The sequence below is a fragment of the Sciurus vulgaris genome (assembly GCF_902686455.1).
Source record: "Sciurus vulgaris genome assembly, chromosome: 1".
Lineage (NCBI taxonomy): Eukaryota > Metazoa > Chordata > Mammalia > Rodentia > Sciuridae > Sciurus > Sciurus vulgaris.
In genome coordinates this window covers 197,294,262-197,309,541 of record NC_136461.1, presented here as the reverse complement: position 1 = coordinate 197,309,541, position 15,280 = coordinate 197,294,262, and the positions used below count along the sequence as shown (strand labels likewise).

General features: G+C 50.5%; 1 long non-coding RNA gene across 4 annotated transcripts in view; it reads right to left on the bottom strand.

Annotated features, from left to right (window-relative positions):
- LOC306669218 overlaps positions 1 to 10,668 on the bottom strand; it is a 32,354-nt gene extending 21,686 nt beyond the window's left edge. Inside the window, exons 1-3 of one of the 4 annotated variants that reach the window (XR_013766064.1) lie at positions 8,261 to 8,630; positions 7,794 to 8,228; positions 1,993 to 3,510 (exon numbers count right to left, since the gene is read on the bottom strand). This is a non-coding gene — a long non-coding RNA (uncharacterized lncRNA). The other 3 variants (XR_013766061.1, XR_013766062.1, XR_013766063.1) reach the window with 3 other exon arrangements.
- Positions 10,669 to 15,280: the final 4,612 nt, after the last annotated feature.

Below are 15,280 nucleotides of genomic sequence, written 5' to 3'. Positions count from 1 at the left end.
CATTAATAACGTCGATCATGCCCATGATCTGAGTTAGGAAGCTCAGTCTGCATTTTCTCTCGCTCGGTCTGACCAATGCCCTCTGTTCCAGACCAAGCAAGTTCATTGTCGCTCCGTCTCTACCGCCTGCCGGGTTTTACACAGAGGGTATTTGTTACTCTTCAGCAAAGGATGCAGTAGCTGCAGGAATACACCAAGAGTCACCGTGCAGCTGGTGGTTCCCCCCCGGAGTCCTTCCTTATACATCCCTCATCTTGTCACTGTTGCCTGTTCATCCATGGGTCCAGCATCCCACTGGTTAAAGGCACCCAACAAAGAGAGGCCAAAACCTGGAACCCATGCTGGAGACATACATGTGTCTCCCCTGAATCCACAGTACCTTTGAGTCTTCTGGTATATCTTGACCTGGTCACTCCATGTGCTTTGAAGAGCATGTCCTGTTCTAGTGTACTGTTCCCTATGGGCATACCCCCATACTTCATGCATGCCAGTGTCCTGCCCTTGTCCCATCAGTCCATCTCTCAACTCACCTGCAGTTTGGTGACAGCTCCCACACACTCCTCTACTTTCTTCCTCCAAGACCTCTTATCCTGAGGTCTTTGTCCACCACAGGAATGTACTTGACCCTCTCTCTGGACAGGAGGGAAGCTCATGCTTCCAAGAGTGACCCTCAACTAATGAAGGAGTAGAAATACTAGATCAATACCCAAGTTGCCTCGCCCCCAAGTTGGGTAATTCTGAGATGGACTCATATTGTCTCTCTAGGGGTCCTCAGCACGATTAAGTCCCCGGTGCCCATGGTGTCCACCAACTCTGTCATGTACCCTTACAGGTGGCTCCCTCCCTTCACTTGGCTCCTTTTTGCACTCCTCTACTAGAGTCACCTCCAAATTAACTGCTGGCACTTAAGTCCCTACCTGGGGTCTCTATTGGGAAAGACCCAACCTAAGACTAATAAAATATAAACCAAGCCTAAAAAGAATAAAGCCCTGAATACAAAGCAGATCTTTCTCTCAAAAAGACCAACTACCAGGTAAGTCTTTTGTGACGTTTTCCAATCAAAACCAAAACTTCCATTTACCTGTAAAGTTCCAGGCAGAAGACCTGCAGCATAGCATACGCAGGGTGCCCGTGGTTGTGTGGCCATTATTCACAGATTGGGGTCTAAGCACTGGTACACCTCCCTGGGCATACAGTCAGGGCCAGGATCAGGACCAAAAGGGGATCCTGTTCCCTCTTTAAAATATTGATAACTTGTTCATTGTTGTTTGTCATGATTTTTTAATTTTTAAATATTTCATTAAAACTCTATCTTGATTTCCAGGTTTGGGGCACTCTTTAAATTCAGCACCCCTACTCTACTTAGCGTCCTGGAGTAGGATGGGAGTCCCATAAGACCCTGCAGTCAACTGTCTAACATCTCAGAGACAAATACCTTCAACTCCGGGGGGCCAGGGGGAGCTGTTCTTGTGTCTACTTAGTATCAACTGCCCGCTGTCCTTTCCCTTCTAACTCACAAACTTAAAGGCAAAAAGTAAATCTGAGCATTCCACCACCCTCTTCCTGCATGACCCTCACAAACCCAGAGTTGAGGCAAAGCATCCGCCGAGTGACTTGATCCACGTGTCCCCCGCTCCTCGGAGCCATGCGTCTCACCTCCCTTGACTCAGCTCTGCAGATGTTGTGTGTTTTATATCCTGGCTAAGATGGCTCTGGCAGACCTTGGTTTCCACCAAGACTTGTTCAACTTGGTCTTGAGAGCTTTATTCTTGGGAAGGTTTTATAAATATTTGGAACCTAAAAAAGACAATTTGTATACAAAATTATATGGTCCAATTGGTTGCACCTCAAAATGTTTTTTAGATGTCACACGTGCCTTCTGGAAGGTATATTCATTCTTTTCTCTTCCTGTGCAGCACATACCACAAACCGAGGCTTAACACAGCAGTGATTTCCTGAGCTTCTGCAGGTCAGGAGTACAAGCATGCTTACCTGGAGTCTCTACTTAAGATCTCACCAGGTAGGCTGCATATTCACCTGGAGACTCAACTGGGAATGAACTGGCTCCCAAGTTGGCAGTTTAGTCCCTTATGGCTGTCTCCCAGAGGGTCCTGGGTTTTGCCAGCTAGAGGTCACCTTCACTTCTTAGGTCCCACCTGCAGTTCTTTGTCATGTGGGCTTCCTTCTCCCATCTAGATTCTTGCTTCATCTAGCCCACAAGGAAAGCCTCTGATAAGACCAAGTCTGATACAGTGTTATCTAATGATGTGAGTGACATCCCATTGCCTTTGCCATCGTCTGTTCATTTGGAGCAAGTCACAGCTCCTGCGGGCAATCAGAGAGAGGACTCTACAGTGGCATGAACACCAGGAGGTAGGGGTGATAGGGGCCTGAAGCAGGTCCAACACACAGTGTGGTCTCCACTTCAACTCTAGCAACGGTGCCTCATACTTTTCTATCAGAATCCCTCACCAGCAGAGGATGATGCCGCATACACTCCCTGTCCACCACAAGAAGGAGGAGCGACGTAGCCCCAGGCACGGCTGAACCTCACCACACCGAACAGTTTTTCTGCAGTCATGTGTTTTATTTTAGAAATTCTTGGAACATTTGCATTTAATTCCATAATGCATCAACACTTATTTTTGCATTAGGATGTTTTTTAAATATTTGCTGGTCATATATTTTAACTTTTCAATTCAATGTCTTTGAATGAAACTATCGCTCAGGAAGGTCACCATGTTTTCTCATAAGGAAGTATATATCTCTTTTTGAGAGAGACCGTTTAAGCTGAATTTGTCCTCATTTTCAAACCCCTTAGAGTTTACCGGGAGGGTATACAGGGAGGACCCACCAAGAAAATATTTTCATGAACCATTGAAGAAGGAATCCAATCGCTTTTGCCAAATGGAATTAATTAGAAACAATTTGGCAAAAGTGATAGGACATCCTCACCAATATCAGGTTATAAGAGACCATGACTTGAGTCTTCTTTGCATTCTCCCTGCTTATTCACTTGCTCCTCATGAAGCCAGCGCCATGCTGTGAAACGCTCTGTAGAGAGGCCCATGTGGAAGGAACGGGGGAACTTTCCAGCCCACAGCATATCAACCAGAAAGAACTGAAACCTACCAGCAGCAACATGAGTGAACCTTAAGATGAAGGCAGCTTCGTGAGAGAGCAGAGAACCTGGGCCAGGACCCTGCTAAGCCCCTCCTGGGTTGCTGCTCCAAAAAGACTGTGAGATGCTGAAGTATGCTCTTTGAAGCCACTTGAGTGTTGGGGTCTTTTGTTACACAGCAATAATGCAGTCTCCACCAATGGTCTCTTCCCCACACTATTGAAGGCATCATCCCAAAGGACAGTGCTCCCGTGGGTCACCGTTCCACTGGGGCAGGATAGGCAACAATGGAAAGCACAGGGAACACTTGAGTGAATGGCTCAGAAGTTTCCTGATATACTTCTTTAGCCCTGCCTTGGAGCTTGTACCAGAACCTGTGAGAGTAGAAGCTGAAACCGAAGAAAACGAAAACAGTTATTTTATTAAAACCTCCATGAGTTACTGAAAAGCAAGGTGACCTGGCTTTGGAGCAAATGTAAGCTGACAAGATACAAAAAGAGAGAAACATTCTCTTTGAGTCATTGTGGAATACAATACTCCACTGGATGGAGACGGGAGCCCAACTCAGACACCAGCCATGCCAGCCTGGAAGGAACCTCCAAAGCTTAGCTATGGACATCAAAGCACAAGGCGGGGCTGGGAAGGAGCGGAGTAAACACTACGTGGAAGATGGAAGGGTAGAGTCCACTTCTACACACGAGCCACCCCCCGGGACTTCCAGAAATACCTGGGGTGAGATCCTCGGGAAGGGATCTGAGATGGCTGTGTGAGACACGGGCAGGGTACGCACAAAATGCAGAGAGCTGTTTATCGATGACTGATGAAATGAAGGGTGTCATGGATATTGTGACCCTGATCCTCTCCAAACACTGGAGACCCCAGGGACTTGAGAATTTAAAATATGCTTCTTCCTAATAGCACGGAAGCCCGTCCAAGGTAGGGATCCTCTCCACCTGCTAGCAGGGCTGCACACTGGACATTCAGTGGAGAATGTGGATGGAGAGGCAGACACAGGGGTCTTTCCTATGGTGGATGCCAGTACAAATACACTTACGCTGCACCCTCCTGGCCTTGCCCAGTCCCTGGAGGCTGTCGTTCAGTGGTGGACACACACATGCCAGTCAGCCACCTTCCTCCTCATCACCACAGTCTGACCCCAGCTCCAACTGTTCTAAAGACCACCCAGGCAGGACCCCTGCCTCAAGCTCTGGGTGAGCAATCGGCCCTGAACATGTGTGAGAGGAGAAACATCAGTGCATTTGGGGACCATTTCCCAACAGTCAATGATGCCGTCTCACACCACTAAGTATTAGGGTCATTTGTTACGCAGCAGTGGATAACTGAGCCTCCCCTGACCTGTGGTTCAGGTTCTACTCTATCAAGACGCACCAGCTGTGTGAGCTGAGGGAAGTCATTTCCTCTTCCACAAAATGGAATTAATGATAATGCCTTTCTTACGTCATTCCATGATTGTGAAACTCAAATTACAGAACTCAAGTGAAAGCTTTGTAATATGTGAAGCTATACACCAAATAAGGGTCTACAATCACCAACCTTATCATCGGCATCTTTACTGCTGGCTGTCATGAGTAAAACCAATAAAAGTTTAAGTGCATCAGCCGAAATCCAGCCAAGTAAACAGAAGCCACTCCAAGTATTTGAAACAAGGGGAAATTAATGTGAAGAATGGGAAAGATGGGAAGGCTGAGAAGATAACCAGAAAATGGCCAGGCCACCCAGAGGCAGATGGAGCAGGAAGCTGTTGTCACTGGTGAGCTGGTGAGACAAGGAGGAGGCAGATGGTGGCAACCCAAGACCCGCGGTCACCCTTGGGCAACTGGAGCCATGGCAGGAGCTAGAGACAAGGCAGAGATGTATCTCTGCCAGAGACACCACCAAAGGCAGAAGGAAGGAGAAGTATGCTGGTCTCTCCTTCCCGTTGCCCTCTGAGCTCCCTGCCAGTGCCTCCCTCTGGCAGGATGCAGCCAGAAAGGAGTTGTCACCCAGTGACAAGTGGATCTGGAACCAGCTCACCCTGGGCCAAGGGTTCTCTATTTAGAAGTTCAATAGTATGCTGTGAATGAAAGTAACAACGAAAAAACCCAAAGCCCCAAAGACTCAGAGCTGGTCGGATCCCGGTGCACATCTGTCCTGCCCTGCGTTCTGCAGGTGAGGCCCCCATAAGGAAGGGGATGTGACTTGCCAGGGACCCTGTCACAGCTGGCTGGGGCAGCCCAGCACACAGACATCAAGATTCCCAGTTTATGGCATTAACTCTGTAATGACAAAGAGAACTCCTCCAGTGTAACAAAGACGGGTGTCCCATGATTTCTAGGATCATGACTTGACTCTCAGAACCCTTTTTTCCATAGTAACAAGATTATCTTATTAAGTCCACAACTTGGCAAAGAAAATAAATATCATACTTTAAATCCATGAGAAATCAAGGGGCTGATTAGCAACTTCTCCCTGGGCAGACCAGAGGAGAGGACGCTTGCCCTCAGTTCTCTGCCTCTGCATACTGCTGGGGTGTCCCCTTGCTGGGACGTCAAGGGGAACCACATGAACCTTGTCTTCCACCTGGAGATGACATTCTGCTCCGTGACCACCCTTGGTCCCCAGGGCTTGTTCCAAAAAGGGAGGCTGCAGGTGCAGAGCCCCCAGCAAGCAGATCAAGAGCCCCTGGGGGGCTGGGAGCAGGACTTACTTTTGCCTCTTGGCTTCTTTCCATTACATCTGCACATCCTGCTCACCCTTCTAGTAACCAGCACATCCAGTGCTGAGATTGTCACTGAGGACCACACCCTCCCTGCCCAGGTCTGAATCAGTATCCTCAGGGTGTGCAGCGAGCAGGAGCCGTAGTTGTTGTACAACCATTTTATATTTGGAAATTGAAAAAAATCTCTCATTTTCTACTATAAGTTAAACAAAGTAAAATTTGCACACACACCTAGTGTTCCTGGCTGGGAGGATAGATGTCTAGGGAAAAGGTGAGAGCCAGCGGGTGCTGGGGAAACTTCCGCACATGGCACCTGCCTTCTTCCACGCTAGCTGTCTGTGTGATGGGCTCCATTTCCTGAGGACTTCCCTCGGGTTTTAGCAGAGAAATTCCTTATGCAACTGCAGGCCACCCACATTTGATCCTCCAGTTTGGGACATGCCACCTGCTGTTGCTGTGCTATAGTTTCAGGAACAAACCACCCCAAAAAAAGAGAAACTACCCATTGACCCCCCAAAAAAGAGAACAAGTGCAAGATTCCTGGGAACTTAAAAGAAATGCATTTCCATTGCAGAAATGGAAACTGAAATAGATTTCCTGCCCTTCAGGTCAAAATATAGAAACACATTTCCTTAAAATTTGCAACAGTCTTGAGAAGAACAGGAAATCCAAGTCTTTACAGCGTTGGCAGCCCCTGTGCCCTTTTCCATGACATCCCCCTGCCCTGCAGAGAAAGAAGCGATTGTTCCTTTCCCTCACCTCTTTGCCCTGACCCATGTCTGCATCCCACTCAGTCAGGGACACCATATACACTCGCCCAGGCAGTGCATTGCAGAGGTCAGGAGGTGTCGTCTCTGCCAGCAGCACTGTGGCAGGAGCTCCCTGGAATCGTGTAGAGTTTCTGTTTGCCTTAGGTCACACTTACACCTACAAGACCATGGGCTCCTGTCACAGTTACATTCTCTTCTCTGTCCCTGGCACCTAGCACAGGACCTGGTATGCAGCAGAAGCTCAAAATAACTCTAAGGATTTAAGAAGCAATACATTTGAGAGTCCACTCCACTCTTAGAAAGGAAATAAAAGTATTTAAAATAGGAGCAAAATTCTTGAGTCATCCTTTGAAGGATAAATATAATATGGTGATTAAGCTCTCCGGCTCTGGGGTCAGAAGGATCTGAGTTCGAATCCCAGCTCCACAGCTCACTGAACCATGTACACAGGGTCCTAAAACTCCCTAAACCTTAGTGTCCTCATCTGTGAGGAGCAACTGAGATGCCAGATGAGCATGGTGCCAACACCTGGTAAAATCTCGGTGGCAATTATGAAGGACCCTGTGGGTGACAATCAGTGCAACAATGATCCCAGAAAGCAAACTTTAGTTACCAATATTTATATCCCACAAAGAAGAGCATGCCCAAGATCTATTCCCTGCGTAAGGAAAGGTTGTTGAATGGACAGGAGAGGGAGGATTAGGAGGAGGAGGAGGAAGAACAAGAGGAAGCAGAAGGAGGGAGAGGGAGAGGAGGCGAGGGAAGAGGAGGAGAAAGAAAGATGAAAGGGAAAGAGGGAGGGAATGAGGTACTGAACTGGGAGTCAGGAGCACATCTTCTGACCTGGCGTCGCTAACTTTGTGACTTTGAGTAAGTTCCTTTCTAGGTCTCCCTGTGCTCCTTTTTCAGAAAGGTCACTGGATGCTGTCTCAGGTCCCTTTCCCTGGGTTCCCTCCTGCCTGCAGCTCCAGCTGAGACCGCCGGCAGGTCCTGGCCGTACTTGCAGTGTCCCCTCAGGCCCTGCAGGTGGTGCTGCTGAGTTAGGGAGAAGCCCGTTCCTGCCGCCCAGCTTTCAGCAGCCAAATGTTGGCGGAACAGTGGACCGGAACTAGGGAAATCACTTACTCCTTGCTGAAGGTGCCTGGGGCAGTGAACTAGTCATTCCATTTCCTTCCTTGCCTACCTGGCTTCTCCTGGTACCATGAAAGCACCATGGGTGTGGGCGGCAGTTGGCCCTGGAATCCAAGTCCAGTTCCTGTTCCCAGCTGATGACCCTGGGCAAAGGCATTGCCTGCCTGAAACCTCTTTTATGGTCTGCAAAAGGCGGGTAATAAGACTGCCCCCAGGAGTTCCGGGAAGGTTCATGAAAGAATGATTGAGGATCGCAGAGTGAGGCGTCCGGTCGGCATCCGGGAAGCGATGCCTGCTTTTCTGTCCCTGCTCTAGATCATAGTTAGCACAGGAAGAGAAATGAGTGGAGTGACATGCTAGCGTGATGAGGAGGCGGCTTTCCAAGAAGGGCTCCCGGAGGCGGGGACGGGCTGGGAGGATGGGAGCGGGGTCTCCCCAGCAGAAGGCAGGAGCCCCCGCCCAGCTTCCTGCCCCTGCTCCTGATACACTGCTCTGCCGCCCGCGGGCTCTCTCCTGCACGCCCGGCCCCACGCCACTCATCCCTCTGGAACAGCAGGCACCTGTCCACGCTGTATGTTTTACACGCCTCATCATTTTCCTTAAGGGACCAGAAGTGCATTTTATCGACCTGTCTCTTCAGAGCCGCACGCCGTGAATGCCGTAATGAACGACACTGGTGGCTTCATGCGGTCACTCCTTCCTCCCTCCTGGACTACCTTTCTGTACATCCACCCTTTCGGCTGCCCTCCCTGTTTGCACACCCAGCACCTCCTACGCAGCAGTGCTCACAAATGTTTGCTCTGTTGACTGCAGTTTAATTTTCAGGTACTGAACACCTGCTGTGTGCCAAGCACTCCAGTAAGCACTGGAGACACAAGGATGATACCGGGTAGGGAGCACTCACCTTCTGGAAACACAAGCTGCCCGCGTAGTATGCGACGGTTGCTATGTTCATACCTGAGGGGCTCTCTGGGCACTCCTCCACTCGGTCCTCACAAAAGCCCCACCAGGTGGGGACTCTGACCAGCACCATTTTGCAGATGGGGAAACGGAAGTTCACATGGACACTTGCACCGGTGTCAGAGACAGACTGCATGCCACGTGACTGTCACTAAAACCCTTCCACTCACCCCTGTGTCATGAGCATGTGTGCATATGGGAACTGTGTGCTCCACTTGGGAGAGCAGGAAATGGGGTGCAGTTGGGGAGGATTTCCCAAAGGAGGGTCAGTATGAATTGGACTCAAAGGTCCAAAGGTCGAGAGGAATTTCCCAGAAAGGATCCTGGTGCAGAGAGAGGGACGGAGCATTCTAGGTAGGGAGCTGAGGTCGAGCAGCTGACAGGGAAGATGGATACCAAGAGGCTGCAGACACAGGCTGCTCCCCAGCTGCAGAAACGTAATAGCTGGTCTCGATCAGGCTAGCTCAGTAGAAGATACACAGCACTGGAGACACCTGGAAGTTTTTTAGATATCCTCTTTAGTAGCTGATCTGTGCGACTCACCTGCCTCCTGGTGATCGAAACACACAAAGACCAAAGCACTAATTCAACATTCACTAAACACCCCTCGCCCCAGGAACTTACTGTTACCCACACATTCTGGGCCACAATTGTCACAAGAGAGGCAGCAGGACAAATTGAAGTTCGACTTTCTCTGGGTTTGAATCTCATTTCTGCTTCTCACTAGATATGTAACTTGGTACCAGTTATTTCACCCCTCTGTTCCTCATTTTCCTCACCTGTAAAATGGGACTCTGGTAATAGCCATCACAGGGCTACTCATTAAAAACTCAGCTTACAAGACAGTGTGGTGGACAGCCAGCCCCCACACATGTTGTTTGATGTGTGCTGCTACTGGATGTGTACTTGGTTGAGCACTAAGTGCCAGACACTGGGCTAGAGGCCAAAGACTCGGGCATGGGTGAGATGATCACCCCTGTATTCCAGCGGGTCAGCATCTATTGACCATAAGGCTTAGAAAAAAGTGATTACAGCAGAGTGCACTCAGAGCCACGTTAATAGCAATCAGCGTCATAAGAACCAGCGTCTGCTGTGTGATTCGTGGTACCTGGCACCACATAAGTCTGGCCGTGTGTTTGGCGCACACCACACAGCTTTAAGGGAGACTCTCATCCATTGTCCCTGTGGTTTATTTGAGGAAACACAGATTCCTCAGCAAGGGGTGCAGCTGGGGTGCAGGACTGAGGCCATACAGCTACGTGGGATGCAGAGAGCTGTGTGAGCCCAAGGAGTGAGGGACCAGGTCTTCCAGGGGGTGAGTGGGGCAGACACACGGAGGGGCCACAGCTGAGCTGTCTTCAAGGGTGCTGATAGGGAAGGGGTCCAGGTACAGGGAAGAGCGCAAGCGAACGTCTGGAAGCAGATGTTCTCTGTCACTGGCAGAGGAGAGTGAGGAAGTGATCTGACTGAACAAAGGCCAGGGTAGGAACTCAACCCAAAAAGGAGGCCTGGAGCGCCTCTTAGCAAGGACAGCTGTGGAGCTGGGACTTACACCTGGAGAAGGCAGGGAGTCGCTGCAGGTTCCTACCCAGGGACCCTGAGCAAAAGAAAACAGCCTCCTCCTCTCTTCTCCACGCACCCCCAGCCCCCAGGGAGTCAGGCCAGGCAAGACCCGTAGCTGCTTATTAACAAGCAGGCCAAGGAGCCCGTCCAGCCTCCACACAGTGCATAAATAATTCACAATGACAAAGCGTGTTTACCTGGGACGGTGGCCAGCTGCCACTCTTCTTCAGCCTCAGTGCTTCCTCTCGCTCCACTGGCTACCAAGGTCCCAGAAGGAATTTGTTCAAGTGACAGAGGTCCCAGAGCACCCAGACACCTTGCGGTAACCAACTGTCCCCACAGGAGGCAGGGAATTTGCAGGTCATGAAGGCTGAGGAGGCCTCCTCCTGGGAAATCACATACACCTCAGCCTCTGAAGCCTGCAAGGAACTTTTATGTTCTTCTAAACATGCCAGATAGGTGACGTGGCCTAGGGGTCAAGGACAAGGTGGGGCACAGTCCTAAAGAGGAAGCAGGGCCTCCTGACAGCCTGGCAGTTACTGCACCTCAGTGTCCCAGCCCGTGTGGAGGGGTCCTGAAGGAGACCTCCTCAAGCCTGCATAGCATCTCTCCCTCTGCAGCAAAAACTAAATGCATCCACCAAACACAGTACAAATATGGCAAAACCAAGATAATGGCTAATTTAGAACCATACCAAAGTCACATCCAGCTACGCTGTGATACTCAGCTCTGTGAGATGTAAGGTTGTATCAGAATCAAGTCGGTGAGGTGTGAGCTCAGTCGGTACAGCAGCTAAGGAGAGCAAGGGAAGACATTGGCTCAAACCTGGGCAGGGGAGGGGGTGGCTAAGGCGGATAAGGATCACTACCAGCTAGAATTACAAGAAAGCTCCCGAAGCTTACCTAGATGTTTGGATTTCACTCAACTCTTTCTGCAATGGTGAATTATCTTATTAAATAGACTAACTTGTAATACCAAGCAACAGAAATACTCAACAGTGGCTTAATGAGAAGATGTATCCCTGTGTGTGTGTGTAAACGTCCACATAAACACACAAACATGTACACACAAAGACATGCAATCCGTTCTCCTTGTTCATGGCAGTTACGTTCTGTGGAACTGCTGTGGATCCTGAATCAGCCTTGCTTTCCTGGGGGCCTCTGGTCATGACATTTTCTTCAGCCCATCCAAACCCAACTTTGCTTTATGCGACATTTGTCTAGCAGCACCTTACAGTATGTATAGCTGGTTCCTTAGCATTGACCTCACAGGCAGCTGTGCTGTAACTCACACCTGAACGAAGCTCATCTAACTCACGGATCTTCTCTATAAGACAGAACTCAGCTTCTTGCTTGGTCTCTGTGTGGGGTGGGTCCAATTTTTTCACAGCTCTGAACACATTCACAAATGACTGAGAAAGTGCTGTGTTGATTAACAGGTGAATATGAGCAGGCAAGTGAATTAGCAAACCTGTGAATGATGAAGATGGGAGATGGGTCTGAGCCGCAGCTGCGCTTGGCAGTCCCTGGAGGGCAGAGTGGGAAGATCTAGCTGAGAGCACCAAGTCACAGTGCATTCAGCAAGCACCAGGCTCGTCCAACGCAGCCTACCCTGCCTCTGCCCGCAAGGCATCGCCTACTGCATCCTCTGTGGACTGACAGCGCTGGCCCAGCACCCTGCTTCTGGAAGCCACACAGCAGCTGATGGCTTCTGCATAGGCATGTCTCCTGTGTCCCTATGACAATGCCAGTGCTTTCTCCTCTGTCCCCATGTCTACACTGCTAGACCCAAATGGTGGAAGCTACATCTTACTCATTTTTGTATCCTCAGCACCGGACACAGCACTCAGGGTCTGACAGCCCTGGAATATTTTGAATTTCGGAAGGACAGACAGCAGGAACATTAAAGACCATTCAGCCCCAGACTACTCAAAGGGACATCTGTGGACCAATCAGAGCTTGTGGGAAATGCAGCTTTCAAGTTCTCCCCAGACGTTCTCAATCAGAATTTCTGTAGTGAAGCCCTGTAATCTACTGTCGATGTTTTCCAGAATATTCTTATGCCTCCTCAATTTTAAAATCTGATTCCAGTCTACTCCCCAGGCATAGACAAGAAGGAGAGAGAGACATGGTAGAGGAACATGTTTCCCCAAAGTCACACAGGAGGCCAAGGGCAGAGGTGGGGCTGGAGTCCATCCCTAACTCTTGATCCGCCCCCATAACCCGGAGGCCAACAGGTGCCCTGGCCAAGGGCTTCCCTTCCCAAGTCCCCACAGACCACTGCCCTCAGGCCAGGACCCCTCCTCTCCCTCTCCTTTCTCCGGAGTCTCCTCCTTTTCCTCCTTCTTCCTTTTTTTTTCCTTCTGTTCTCTGCCTCTCTCTGGGTGTCTCTCTCTAACTGTCTCTGTCTCCCCCTTTACCCCATTTTATCTTGGGGAAATAGCTTATGCCCTCTGAGAGGCCATTGCCCTTGCATTATCCAATGGGAATAATCACACACACACAATCACATGCACACACAACCACCCAACACAACCACACACATAATTAAATACACACACAGTCACATGCACACACACACACATGTACACAATCACACACACCCCAACCTGCTGGTTCGTTCAAGTCAGTGGACACCATTGCTTTCCAGGGGATGCTGGCCGGAACAATGCAGAGTGAGGGGCTCAGGAACCAGAGTGCTCTCAGGGTCACTTTTGAACTTCCTCTGTCAGGCTGGCTCCCTTCCTGGCCCCCAGCCACCCTGCCCCCCACAGCTGGAACACAGAGTGTCCTTTTTTCTCTGCAGGAGGCTCTGGGTTCTACACACGGGTGGGAAGGTGCATGTTCTGGGAGGCAGTTAAGGTTTCTCAGAATGAGTCATTTTTTCTAAAATAACAAAACCTCTCGACATCACTGATTTCAGCACCGGCCAGGCTCTTGTAACCGCTTTTGCAATGCATTCCAAGCACGCCTGACTCCTTCCTCAGGCCCCTGGCAAGTCCCCCTCCCAGTAGAAGGGCTTTGCTGACAGACAAAGTAACCGAGCCCAGGATCTGCAGGTCCTGGTCCAGATGGGGTGAGGCTGCAGAGCGGGTGGAGGGAGGCCTGGAGGCCATAGGGGCAGCGGGCGTGAGGGACGCCAGCGGGAGTGGCTGGCCTGGCCTCTGACTCGTACTCTCCTGCTGGACTTGGACAAGCCCCGCTGCGCCGTGCCTTCCCCGTCCAGTTAGGCTCAGAGCCATCCCAGAGCAGTGACTGGCTCTGCCCAACCTGTCAGTACGTCTGGCCTCCATCGCCTCATTGTGCGGTGAGGGCTCTTGGAGCAGTTGCATGCCTCACCTGCCTGAGCCCTCACAGGTAAGAACAGCCCATCTCCCATCATCAGACAGCCCAGCATTTCACCAGAGGCTGACCTTCCCCTCTATTCGTCAACGCTGGCAGGCTCTCATTCTCCCTTTTCTTGAGAGAAAAACCAAAGCTCAGAGAGGTTAAGTAAGTTGTCCAGGATCACACACTGAACAGAAGAGTTGGAATTGAAACCCAAGTGTGTGTGACCTCAAAGCCTCTGTCTTCTCCAAAGCATGACGCGCAAACACTGCTCTCAGAGCCCTTTGAACAGTGCACCACTGGCACTTAGCACATGGATTTCAACTAACACTTTACGAATCTGCATCCTCTGGGAGCCCCTCAAAGCAAGGAGAGTGATTCATTTATTTCTGCACCCTCAGCACGTAGCTTCGCAATTGACAAATGCACATGCAACCAGTGCCAGAGGACATCAGGATAGACTCAACTTGAGCCCTCAGGCTGCAGACTGGGCCTGGCCCCCCGCTCACTCAGCCACTCCCGCTCTGAGGCCCTGGGAGCCTGTGGTCCCCAAGGACCCCTAGATCTCAACCCGACTCCCGCACTCCCTGACCAGGATAAAGACAGCTCTCTCTGAGTCCCAGCTTCTCCTCTGCACAAATGCTTCAACAGATGGGAGATGCTCAGAGCCCTCTGGGGACTCCCAGCTGGCAGCTCTGGAAGTGTGTTGAGCTTTTCTCAAGAAAACAGAGCCTAGAACATTCGGTGATTGAATAACATTTGTTGATGAAAAGGGTGGAACCAAACGCACGAGCAGAGTTTGCGATCCTACGTGGCCTAAGGGCTGCTCTTCACATTCACTTTTGTCTCTGTAAGATCCTTCCACAAAAGGGGAAGCAGAGCCTCAAAAGTCTTGGTTCTGGGAATGAACTCATGTGTGAACCAGACACATACTTCTACGGCCCTGTCATTGCTGTTTTTGCTACCCCTTGAAGACCCCAGCCAGGCATCATGTCCCTCCTACCCCAGGCCTGCTGTAACCCCCACCCATCCTGGGTCAATGGCCTCCACCAAGCTTGCCGGGGACATTCCACACCGGCATGGACTTCTCAAGCATCCGTTTCCCAGGGAATGTGCAGCCCACGTTTATGGGCCCGTTTCCTACAAGAATGCACACCTGGGGGTTCTCTGCATCTCCAGCACTTAGCAGAAGGCAGGCAGCTCAGAGTGGGCACTCCAGAAACGCTGGGCAATGGCATGAGTTCCTGAATCCTGCAGGGCACATTCCTATACCTTCTCCATGACACCCAGAGAAGTTGTTTCTCTCCTTGTACCCGTTTAACGATGTGCAGCCAAGACAGAACACGGACCGATTCCTCAACACGATGCACCCGGGAAGGGCCTGCCTATACTGGGACTGCAAAATCAGTGTCAGCGTTCAGATCTGGAATGTTCCAGAGAATGTCGTGTTGAAGGCATGGTGCCCAGTGTAGCAATGCTCAGAGGTGCAGTTTGGGAAGGCAATAGGATCACAAGAGCTCCAACTTCATCGGTGGACTAATCTGTTGATAGCTGAGTGGATGACAGGGAGGAGGTGGACACTAGCTGGTGGTACATGGAGGAAGTAGGTCACTGGGGCATGCTCTTGGAGACTGCGTCTGCGCAGGGCCCCATTCTCTCATGCTCTCTGCTTCCTGACGGCTGTGAGATG